This window comes from Rhinolophus sinicus, linkage group LG04 (assembly GCF_036562045.2).
Source record: "Rhinolophus sinicus isolate RSC01 linkage group LG04, ASM3656204v1, whole genome shotgun sequence".
Classification (NCBI taxonomy): Eukaryota; Metazoa; Chordata; class Mammalia; order Chiroptera; family Rhinolophidae; genus Rhinolophus; species Rhinolophus sinicus.
The window spans coordinates 84,712,972-84,725,898 of record NC_133754.1 but is presented as its reverse complement, the minus strand read 5'-3'; the positions used below and the strand labels follow the sequence as shown (position 1 = coordinate 84,725,898).

Here is a 12,927-nt window from a genome sequence, read left to right as displayed (position 1 = left end):
AAAAGTACAATTAAGATAAGGGGGAAAAAAGCACGAGTCAAAGAAAAAGATTGAAAACAGCTTAGAAGATATTTGAGGAACGAATAGAAGAGTATTTCAGGCAATTTAAATTTCCTGGGAAGATTTGTCCCTCATGAGGAACACTTTGAGAGTATTTTTCATTGTCAGAGTTAATCTTTCAAATCTGGCCCAAAATTCTAAGTGAAATGATTTCACTTGGCCTGGTTTTGACATGAATCTATCTCTAGTGTCCCTCTGGCTGTACAAAAACAGGCTCACCCCTCACTGACTGAAGCAGAACCCTCTCAATGGGTGAGCTCAGTGTGTCTTCCGCAAGGGGCCCTGGGAACTCTCATTGCAGATCAGACTCCAGCTGGCTGTGGAGTGTGCTTGGACGCTCGCTTACATTTTCTTCCCTTAGTTCTGGCTAAGGGAAGTTCTAGGCCACATGGGGTCCTTTTTTACCCAGTATAGTCTACCCAAATACAATGGAGAAAAATGGTTTCCGTGTGCAAATCAATATTGCAAAATTATTTTACTGTCTAAAGTAGCACTTGCTTCATCAGGAACAAAAATCTTTCTCTATATTTAATTAATAATCATTCTAGTTCCACCTCTTTCCCCCCACCTCAACTCTTTGCTTCTGTTCCTGCCCATGTTAGTGGTCCTTTCATCTACTAGTCTCTCACATGGCATGGAGTATTTGTCTATTATTAGAGAGATTCTGGGTTTCATCATAACAGCTATTCATCAATCCACTTCTGTAATTATTATCACTGTTCATGAAATTCCTTTAAAGATCCATCTATTCCCAAAGCCTACTTCCTCCCCTTTTCTCAAGTGAAACAAAGATTCTATTTATAGACTAATAAAAAAGACACTGCAGAGACGGTATAAAGATCTAAAAAAAATTCTGTGTTTATAAGTATATTTACTTATTAAGTAAAAATGATCCAGTTTCCCAAAATGTAACATAAAGTTTTTCTTCCACCAAAACTAAATAATAGAATAAAAGATGTCAAGAAGTCAAGATGTTTAATGTTAAAATATGCATATATAATGAACAATAATGAAAATGGTGGAGTATTCATTACTTTTAAGATATTATAAAAATTAAACACCTTTTAAAAGGTTCATCAAAGGCTGTTTTTTTTTTACTTTTCTCTGAGTTTATTCTCTAAAAAGTGAACCTCTTTTACAAATGGACTATTAATGTCGCATACCAGTAGGGGGCACTAAAACATTGCTTTTAAATGTTATTAAAAGTACTTAGCGGTGAAAAAGGAATTTTTGGTAAAACGTTTTTCTTGCCCCTTAACATTAATCAGAAAACGATGAAGGACCCTGGCAAGGGGGAAGAAACACAGTTCAATTAGAAGATCAAAGCTAACAAATTACCATGACTAAGTTTGCAGAGAGAGAAACATTTTCTGTATAAAAACCAGCGTGACAACTATGTTTTAAGATGTTTAGTATTAATGAACGTTTCATGGACATAAAACTTCATGTTAGCTCTCTGACACCTCATAACCACTGTGGATAATTATGAATGGGGATCCCATTGGCAAAACTCAATTGCACGTGGTCTGCTATACACTCGGATGGTTTAGAATATATCATTTTAAAATCCTAGGTTGTAACAGCTTTCAGAATGATGATAGTTCGGGCATGGACCATTGAGCCGTCCACTTGAGGTGTGGCTGGAGCATATGACGTTCTCGGCTGTCAGTGCCACATATACCTGGGAAGACTGGACTTCTCAGCAGCCCTGCTCTCTACTGGCAGAGACAACCAACACCGTGAGGTAAATGAACATCTGGTCCTAAAAAAGTGAGTGCCCTGTTTCTTTGATTGTTTATTTCCATGAGAGAGAGGGGAAAAGCAAACCCATGCATTTCCGTTCGGTGATGGCGCACACCTAGAGAGCATGCACTGAATTTAGCCTGGCCTGTGGCATTTTTTGCCATTTGTTTTGCAAATTTTAGTAGTATGGAAAGAAACTCAGCACAGGAAAAAAGTTCCTATGGCTCTGAATATGTTACGATTTATATCAAGTACAGAGCCCAGCCCAGCTAGTCTCTAGTGGCTTGGTGCTCTGCCCCTGCCAAGATGCTGAAAGCTCTCTCTGCAAGGTAATTCAGCTGCACCGGACATGAGATGAGACAGGTTTAGATCCAGACATGGGAGCAGCTGCAGTAATGTGAGCTGAATGGAATGCGAGTGTATGTGGGGAGTGCCGATTTCAAAAGCAGGTTCTCAAAAGAGTGTTTCTCTCCCCATTCAGAGGCCTGTGTTAATATCAAGATGAGGAAAAGGGTTCTTTTCTTCCTGCTTTTCTTTTTATTGTATCTATTTGAGAAGATAGATTTTAGCTGAACCTATTGTGGTAATCATTTCATAATATAGGTAAATCAAACCATCATACTGTATGCCTTAAACTTCTATAGTGATGTATATCAATTATTTTTCAATAAAACCATGGGGGGAAAAGACTAGGAAGGGGATTCATTAAATACTGCCATCAACCCAAACAGGTGTGTGGCAAAAGGCATGGACAATGCTACTGAGACCAAGTCTCAGAGATAGAGGTCACTGAATGACAACTCACATTATCAATTGTGATTCCAAAAGGCCCAAGCTGTAGGAGGCCTGGGAGGAAGCCACAGAGGTTATGGGGAAGACCAGTGTCTACAGTCTGGGTGGACTGGATCCAACACTGGCATAGCTGAGGCCAGCTCCAGGGAAGGCTGGTCTGGCATTTGGATCCTTTATAGCCATGTGGACCACGACAGGTGGGGAGCTCGAATGCACTTTGGGTTGCTGGGTGTGGGGAGGGCTCCACATGGGTTCTGCTGGCTCCCACAGGGGAGCGCCTTAGGATCAGTTCTGTGCTTGCCTGCCTTCTTTCAATGAGCCCCCTTCACAAATCTTTTTTATCCATAGATTCTGCTTTTCCTAAATGTGATGTCTCTAAGGGCTCTCCAAAAGCCTTTGGAAGGTGGGAGAGAACTCAAGGGGCAAGGGAAGGCGAGTGGGGTCTCTTTTTCCCTCCCATTCTTACTTGTCCACAGGATGGTTTACTGAGGGCAAGGGGTGATGGACCTTGTGGATGGGCCTGGTTGAGCCCTCAGGCACTACAGATATAAGCCCCACTGGAAGGGGAGATTAAGGCCTCCATGGAACTAAGGCCATAGTGGATGGTGGATTCCCAGTCAGCAGAGACCCCTCTGACTATCTTAAAAAGTAATCCCAGGTCCTGTAAATATGCTGCATCGCCTGGGGCCAATGCCACCGGCAAGCTCCATTATGTAATTATCCCAGTTGACCCACACACAACAGGTAGGCATTATCATTCCTATTATTCAGATAAGAAACTGCCTGGGGCAATAACGTGCTCTTCTCACCAGTTGCACTACTGTGTGTTGGGTTGGTGAAGGAGGGGTAGTAAGTGTGAGATCTAGTAACTAAAGAAGCCACGTATTACTGGCTAAGAGCACAGACTCTGGACCAGACTGCCTGTGTTGGCATCCCAGTTCCTACATTTGCTAGCTAAGTGACTCAACCACCCTGTGCCCCCATTTCCTTTCTGAATTCACAAGGAATCCGTTGTAAAAAAAACCCTCCTCCACAGGGTTTTGTGAAGATGAAATAAGTGTGTGTAGTAACAGTGCTTAGAACTATAGTCAACCCATAGTAAGTACTGGATACATGTTTTCCTCTAATCATGACCATGCTGCTTGTTCATCAACCATGCATGAGCAGATGGATTTGGTTGATACTTTGGCTCTCAAATTAGTGCTTTATTTACTTAACTGCCTTTCTGGGTTAGGGCCATTTAGTTCCTCAATGGAATGTTAAAAATCTAACCTAACCTTTGAAAAAACATAACCGATCATTTAGTCAGTGGATTAGTTTGCCAGGGCTGCCCTAACAAAATACCGCAGTCGAGATGGCTTAAACAACAGAAACTGATGGTCTCATAGTTGTGGAAGCTAGAAGTCCAAGATCAAGGTGGCGACAGGATTGTTTTTTTTCTGAGGCCTCCTTTCAGATGGCCACCTTCTCGCTGTGTCCTCACACCATCTTTCTTCTGGGCGCTTGCTCTCACCCTTGTTATCTCTGTGTATAAATTTCTTATAAGGACACCAGTCAGATTGGATCAGGGCCCACCCTAACAGCCCCATTTTAACTTAATCGCATCTTTAAAGACCCTATTTCTAAATACAGTCACATTCTGAGGTTCTAGGGGCTTCAATATATAAATGTGGTGGGGGGTGAGGAGAACACAAGTCAGTCCATAAAGTCAGGTCCCTCAAACAACAACAAAAAAACTCTAGATGCACTAACATCAGGGAAAGAACACAGCAGGTGCCATTTAAAGGGAGAAGCTCAGAGCGTGGGCGCAGTCTTATCACTGGTGGGTAGTGGTAGTGGCAGTGCCATCACCCGACCGTGAGTAAGTACAGGCACCAAAGTACACTCAGGATTTTAAATTGAGCAAGATATTATGGTTTATCATTTTCCCCTAGTTTCTCTCTCCCGCTGTTGTTCTCAGATGGCTAAGAGAAGAGGGAAAGTGGTAAAGAGGCAGTGGAGGGAAGTGTGGGCTGAGAGCCATTTCAGGAACCCTGATGTGGTCCCCCTGGGATCAACTCTAGAAGGACCTGTGAATCTCTCTGGAAAATAAGAGAAAGTATAATACTTTATCCATTATGATCACTTTAAAAATTTCTCCATGGGGTGGCTGGTTAGCTCAGTTGGTTAGAGTGCAATGCTCATAACACCAGGGTTGCCAGTTCGATCCCTTCCTGGGCCACTGTGAGCTGTTGGGGGAAAAGACTAGGACTACTATTGGACTTGGACCTGATGGGTCTTGGAAAAACACACTTAAAATAAATAAAAGTTTAAAAAAATGTCTCCATCATGATCCATTTAAAAATAATTTTTCCGTTATGACCAGTTCAAGAATTTATCAGCAAAGGCAGCTAAGAAGGTCCTTGTGAATGAAAAATGTTCACACTTTCAAATGTTTCTTGCTAACATTTACATTACAAATTCTTACCTTGACTGTGTAACTTTAACAACTTCTTTTGTTTTTGTTTTTGTTTTTTTAATTTCAGGTCCTCCTGATTTCTAATTTAAGAGGATTTCATGGTCTCATCAATTTTTATTTATTAGTGACTAAATTTGTTGTACATTTTAAATGGACTGTGAAAATAAGTGAATTTATGATCTTTTAACAGAATCCTAGTGTATATAAATAGGAACATGAGGGCGTGTGCGCATATGTATGTACACACACACACACACACAACCCACACACACACACAAACTGACACGTGGTTTTATAGTACAATTGCCAAGAATAACTAATCTAGAAATAACTGTAGAATCTGATAATACAGGTGGTATTTCTGGTTAGAAATAATTTATCTACATGAACAGACATGAATCCTTTTTAATTTTAACAGTGAACATTAAAATTAAGCTATTGCCTCCTTCCTAAGTAAGTATTTAAATAGTCATAAAATAATCAAACCTAGAAAAAAAGATCTGGGACTTTGAAGTCATTATATTCCAACTCCCCTTAAGTAGTATACTATTGTTGTTATTATTGTTCTGTATGTTTTTTTCTTTTTTTTTATAAGACAGTTAATTTTATAGGACTTTTTGTTTTCTCTTCATGAAAAAGTCACTTGTCTCTAGTTTTTATGTTTCTTAGAGGCAACATCTAACGCTTATAAAACATGGGGTGTCTAAGTGGGTTTAGTTTTTAAGAATTTCACCCAAAAGAAGAATGCCAGAAAACCAAAGAATACATTCTATCGATTCTCTTTTGCAACTATTTTAGAGAAATTTGCTCTATTGTTAAAGTTGTGCTGCTTTCTATGATAACATTATCTGTTAAGTTGAAGCTGCCAGTACCATCATCAGCTAAACTCCCAAAATGAGTCACCTAACTTTATTTTTAACTGCTTTTTAATTGCCTGCTGAGACTATCAAGAATAAGAGCTTTTTTTTTTTTTTTTTTTTTTTTTAAGGAGGGCGCAGCTCACACTGGCCCATGCAGATGGAACCAGCAAACTTGGTGTTATTAGCACCGTGCTCTAACCAACAGAGCTAACCGGCCACCCCCTATAAGAGCATTTTAAAATCCTTTACATCAAAGTTTTGGTATATCAGACCACATAAAAGGGTGAGTCAAAGGTTCAGAATTCTCAAGTCATTTCCATGTTTTTCTTTTAAAATTCAGCTGTAGGGCATGTAGTAAAAATCCCTGAGATTTGAGACTTTTCCTAAATTCTTGGTATGACATTCAGTGCATGTTATACACATTCTTTCTGAATTCACAAAGAATCCGTTGGACTTTAGCAACTAATGTGCACAATACTCGAGCAGGAAGGAGCCATATTAGGATTTTGAACAAATATCAGTGATTTAGAAATCAGGTATTTACCTAAGTTAAAGTAATTCATATTGTAACAAAAACCTACCCACGAAGTTGTACCAATGTCAAAGAACAAACATTTCATCCTGTTTCAAACCACTTTAAGACATTATTTTAATCCTTACAAAACCTCTTTGAGGGATGTAGGTGGGAAGTCATAGCAAGAGAAAATTCAAAATGTAGACTAAATTGAACACTGCTTAGGGAATAAAAGAGCTTCTAGTTGATTGTGCTTTGTTGATTTTCTGCTTTTCTTGCAAGATCCATTGGTGATTTCACTTTATCATATTTTGCAGGTAGGACCCACATCATGGCATACTCGTTAAAATGGATACCATGATCCGTCAGAGAACCACCGTATTTCCACCACTTTCTATTCACACAAGTCTTGGCTGAAGACAAGTGAGGGACAAAACGGGATGTGCTTTCACATCCAAGTGGAGGCATTCTGCTCTTTTCTCCGCTTTCCTTCCCCAGGCCTTGCCAGGCTTCTAATACGGCTGTCTACAATGTACAGTGAAAAATCAAATTAAGTATCAAATTTACAGCTATTAAGGAAGAGAATATATATGGATGATTAATTGATTTTACTTGGTTATCACACAAAAGTTGGCATTAACCTTCGACATCTGCTGCCTCTCACCTCAATTGGGTGCATTGGCTCATATTCAATGGGTCGTTAAATCTAGGATATCTCCTCAGGAGCTTCATCTTCAAAGTATAACAGATAACACATAAATGTAGGCATAACATTTACATATGCTCTACATAAATATTAACTTATAGATGGTAAAACAGAAGAGATTCTTTTATAACTTCAGAGACAATTGGTGAAAGACTGTGGTTTTGTTTTCCACATTTCTGTTTAAATAAATGTTATTGCATTAGACAAAATTATCTAATAAAGTGTTGCAGATAGAAAAATGCAAAAAACAAAAACTAGAACATCTCCTGGATATGGGAAAACACCAAAGAGTGATTTTCCTTTTGTGATTCATTGGCAATTTCAACTGTTCCTGGCTGAAAGGAAAGGAGCCAAAGATAAGCTCTTCTGACTAATACTGGCTTCTAGTCTGTGGTTTAGCGAGGCTGCCTATACTTCTCTGGGATGTGAGGCTGAAGACGGAGAACACTGCCTAAACCCTTAGCTGAAGGATGTTTTATTCATGCTTTTTATGAAAACGGGGGGCATTGAGATAAGATCCCACCCCATTCCCAGAGTAAGTTTTCCTAAAGATGCTTTAAAAATATTTCTGATATTTTATGCTCATGTGGCGCTGGAGGGGGCACTTTCGAATTCAAAATGGACAGGAGCACAAGGATTTTGTTTGTTTTGCTTTTAATTTTGTTTATTGTTTCATGAAAGTAAACCTTATAGCTTCGACCAATCCCCAGCAGGTTCAGCAATAGAGCTGGAGTCAAAGTATTGAAATAAGTAAGGACCTCTCCCCACCCCAGGAGAACTGTAAAATCTACTCATTTGTTCTAATCTAACTCCAAGCTTCTTAAACTCAGATGAGGAAAGGCTTTTTTGGATAAAAATCCAATGCTAATCACTTTCTTCGGTGGGGATAGAGCTCCATATAGCTGTAGGGCTTGATTGGATGTGCCTTCAATCAGGATAAGGAGAATTTTGGAAAGAGTTCCAGGTAAGCCAACCATTCTGGAAGGGCAGGTTGCTCTCACCACATACAATCTGAGGCTGCCTGTGCAAATAAGCCAGAAGTGCTAATGGCTTGAAACCCCCCACATCATACAAATGCAAACATCAGCATTATTATTGTTATTTATGTTCTATCCCTGGGCTTCTTTCATTAACATAAACAGAACAGGTTTCAGGCAGAGCTGATGGCTGACAATGATCCCACTCCCCATCCCCCCAAAAAAGCCCAAATATCAATTTTCTGGGAAAAAAATTGAATCAAATTATGTCTGGTTAATTTCTAGAAAAGTGCTCTAGAAAAATCCCAACATTTTATGGAGGCAAAAGTATAATATTAAACAGGACATGAGCTCTAGATTTTGATAATGGTAGGTTCATGATGATTATACTTAGATAACTTCTAAAATAAGACCTTAGGTAAGTTTCTTAGTTCTTTGTACCTCAGTTTCAATTTCGGTTAAATGTGAATCATAATAACTCCTACATTTTTGGGTGGTTTTAAGGACTGATTTAGATAATAGCTATAAGTGCTTAGTTTATACTGACTGTTGAAAAAAACCCAGTCATTTTAATTAACACTGGGCATAAAGAAAATAATTTTTATGTGTATATTCTGATTCTGGATATAAAAATGATTTATGGTTTAGAACTGCAGACATTTTGAAACAAGAGAGATATACTTCTATTTATCAATTTATATATCATGTTGTTACATATGATATAGTAATTTGGAAAATGGAGGAGGAGATCTCACCAACTTAGTCTTGGATTGTGGAAAGAGGAGGTTTTCCAGGTTGGAATCTTCCAGTATGCAGGCTTGCAATATATACAGCTGTCAAATGTTCTGTTTTCAGTTTGTGTTCAAACACAAAGTTAGTTAAAGATAGGAGAGATATCAGGTTTTCCTCCAGCACGGTATCAGAGATCAGCTCATTAGAAATCCCATTTTTAAATGTTAAACCTTAGAATATAGAATATTTCAGTGTGTGTTTAAAGGCTGTATTTACCACAAAATAGAAACCTGATATATTGGAGAAATACTCACCATTTGTCTGTGTTTACTCTCTGGCACAGCAGACTTTGCATATGGGTGGGCCCTGTGAGTCAGCCAAATCTGAAATTTGATAAACTCTTACCTCCTGTTTTTATACCATAACTGACACAGCCAGTGACTATCCGTATCATATTAAGAACACATGTACTCTAACTACACACTCATTACATCTTGTTATTGATTTTTATCAACAAATGACAAGCAACATGGTTACTATAAAATGCTAGCAGTTTCTTCTTCCTTCATTCTTTCATTACTGTCATGGGCTCTCTAAGTGATTTGTTTACAATCACATTTGACTCTGTTTCCCTACTATAATGTTATGGAAATAGGGTGATTTGATTTGAAAAAACTGATTATTGTAAAACAGGAATCAATTCTTACTGCTTAACTTGAACATTCATACATATTAGTTTTCCAAGTAAATAAGTAAAATGCCTTGTTAAACTTCCTTTCTGCCAAAAATGTACTACCATCTGTGTTCTACATGGCAGCATTTTCTTATTTAATACATATGCTCCCCCTCACCCCCCCGTTTGGAAGCATGTTAAGAACTTTAATATGACATGAAACAGAAATAAAATAGTGAAAACACATTGTGTTTCAAGCATGAATGCAAAATTCAGATTCATGACATTCAAAGAATTTGGGATTTCATGTGCCATCCATTAATTTTGTGGCAATTCTGAGTCCTTAATGTTAGAAAAATATTTTAATTGTAATGTGTATACAGTTTGGGGTTTAAGAGTTATTTTACTGTCTCAGAGAGTTAAAGCCCTAGTGTTTAAGATAGGTTGGATTTCATCAAAAATTCTGAAAACCTCGTTAGAAAAGGTAATGTGAAAAGCAATGCAACAGAAGGCAAAAGATTTGGTCTGAATGCTAGGAGGTCCAAATTCTGGTCTCAGCACTTCACCAACTGTACAGCCCTGGGCAAGTCACTTAACTTTTCAGTGTCTCTGTTTTCTTACCTGTAAAATGAAAGTTTGTGTTAGACCAATAATGATCGCCTATAAATTCATTCCCCAGATAAAACCACAGCAAACGCTTTGAGCGGACAGTAATACCTTACAACTTTTTAAATACTGTATCACCAGCATTGTTGTAATGTCATTACAAATGTTTTGTCCACTTTATTTTAAATGACTACATAAGATTCTACCTTACAGATATGCCATTATTTATTTAGCCATTCTCTATTGTTGGTTATTTAGATTATCTACAAATACATTTAAGAATTCCTATAGAAATCCACAAGTAGTCTTTCACTAACACTTCAAGTGAAGGAACAGAGGTTATCGAAGCTGAGAAACATCGGCTATTCATAACAGAGTTGAAAATATGGAATATCTGGTTCATGACTTGCCCAATCCTTCTCCTTCGTTACAGATTAGGAAGCACCATTTTTATATGTGATAGACAAATAATCTGATGTAGCCTGGGTCTTTTATCCATTTCAGGCAAGATTATCCCAACTCCAAGGTTTGGTGGCCAGAGTTCATACTCCCTGTGGATGGTGCATTTATTTAGTTTCTCTACCTCATCTTATTATTTTTCTTCAAAACGCTGCTGATAATAATATTTCAGTTTTTTTCCTGCTTTAGCAGTCCTTGTATCCATGAAATACTTTGTGTGTAATTCCTCCAAAAAAATATTGTTAGTGTTCATTGCCAATTATTTAAGAACGACATAGTCTTAACTTTGACATCAAATATCATATAAAGGAAAATAAAATCAACCGTTTATAACCTCAAGGAGTTTGCTATCAAAGCAATGTATTCTAAGATGTTCAGCATCTGGCATGTACATAGTAGGCACTTTATAAATATTTGTTGAATGAACAACAAAATCCAAAGGATATTATCTCTCAAGAAAAATGAATGCCTACTTCTGATATTAGATATTAACTATGGTACTACTTAATCTGCCAGCTTTCAGGACATTGGTTTAAGAACCCAAAACTGTATTTTTTCAGATTATTATTTTCTATGTGCAAACTGAAGAAAGGCTGTTTTAGGTTGATAGTACTACCTGTTAATAATTCAGACAAAATATTGAAATGGACAGTTGTTGGGGAAAGGGAATGTGAAGTATGATGCTCAGTGTCATGACCGGAAAAAAAAGCATCCAGGCTTTTCACTTACTCATTTAAGAATTCCTTAAATTACCTATTTTTATGAGTAAGAATTTAAACCAGAAATCGGTGTGTTGATGGTGAGGGGTAAATGTAGAAGTTTCTGCCTGGGAATTGATCAAAGGTAACCATCTCTCAGTCTTCCTGTCAAGGATGATGCAATAATTACTCTGAAAACCAGGCAGAGCAAAGAACACCATATTGGTGAGAGGGGCTCTGTGAGAATAAATTTCCTTTTTCATTCTAATTGTCCTAACCTGACACGAAAAATTTTTCTTCTCAGTCTGGACACATGCACCAACTAATAATTGATAATCATTAGAAAAAGTTTTCAAAGGAAACAGCCATCACAAAAAATACTAAAGGAGAAAAGAAATGAAACTTTTTCTTTAAAGCAGAACTATGGTAGTGCCAACCTAGATACTTTGGCATGCTTCAAAGAGAGAGAAAATGTTTATTTACATTTTTTACTTAAAAAAACCCCACTTCTTTTGTAATCTTTCTTTTCATTATCTTACTATCACCATAACCTTTTTGTGTTTGCTTTTTAAATCTTTTAAATCGAAACTTCAGTAGAGTTCATCTAACTAAAATGACTAAATCTGTAGGATTGACTGGGAGCACATCACAAAGTTTTATAGTGGTTATCTCTATGCTGGGATTACAGAATATTTATAATTTTCCATCTGTGCGTTGAGAAGATTATTGATAGGAGAGCAAGAAATTGAAGCTCTAGCCCTGGTCTTGGGCGATAGGGCCTTGGGCAAATCAGTTGGGTAATCTGTGCCTCAATTTCCTTATCTATAAATTAAAGGGGCCACCAAGTAGCTTGATACAGTACTCATGGAGGGCAAATTTGGCAGTGTGTCTCAAAATTATAAATGCATTTAACTGCTGACGCTGTGATCTCTTTTCTAGAAATTCCTCCTATAGATATACTTGGACAGATGCAAACTCGGTTATATAAGGTTATTCATTACAGAATAGCTTGTGATAATTGAAGACTGGAAACACGACAAATATTTCCCAGTACTCTACAGTTCAGTAAATTGATACCTACAAAGGCATGGTAGGAAGCTATAAACACCTTTTAACATATATTTTTAATTTTTTTGACCTACAAGTATGTGTCAGGGACATTGGCGCTGTAGGATTCTGAGCCTGCTTCAAGTCAAATTTTTAAAAAAGACCAAAATGAAGCAAACTATGCCATTCAAAGAAACAATCAGGCAGGATAGCCCAGAAGATTCCAAGGATTTGGGCAAAGTATGTAAGAAAATTCAATCAAATACTCTCCCTCCATTGAGGCCCTGAAAAACCGGAATTGAAGGCAAGGCCAAATTTGCAGCTGGCTTCCTTTGCCAAGAATGATCCACTAGGGCACCGCCTATTTGTAGGGTGCGGCCGTCTGGATTGGGGGCTGCCTCTGCATAATGTAATTGGAAAGGTTGAGGGGTAGCAACAGTTCGACATTAGGTCCTTCCTTTGAGCTCACCATCTGGGTTACTGAGGTCCCCTAGCGGCTAGCAGAGAAGGCCCGAATTGTCCAAACTTGACAGTAAACTCAAAAAAGAGAGCATAAGGGGAAGAGGATGGGAACCAGCCCTATCCTCAATTCACCAGGTTTA

At 38.0% G+C, this 12,927-nt stretch overlaps 1 long non-coding RNA gene across 2 annotated transcripts in view; it reads left to right on the top strand.

Annotated features, from left to right (window-relative positions):
• Window positions 1-9,761, top strand: part of LOC109456928 (uncharacterized) — a 32,063-nt gene extending 22,302 nt beyond the window's left edge. For both annotated transcript variants that reach the window (XR_012495557.1, XR_012495558.1), the window contains 3 exons: window positions 1,634-1,830; window positions 6,042-6,196; window positions 6,745-9,761. This is a non-coding gene — a long non-coding RNA (uncharacterized LOC109456928). The remainder of the gene's footprint in view (window positions 1-1,633; window positions 1,831-6,041; window positions 6,197-6,744) is intronic.
• Window positions 9,762-12,927: the final 3,166 nt, after the last annotated feature.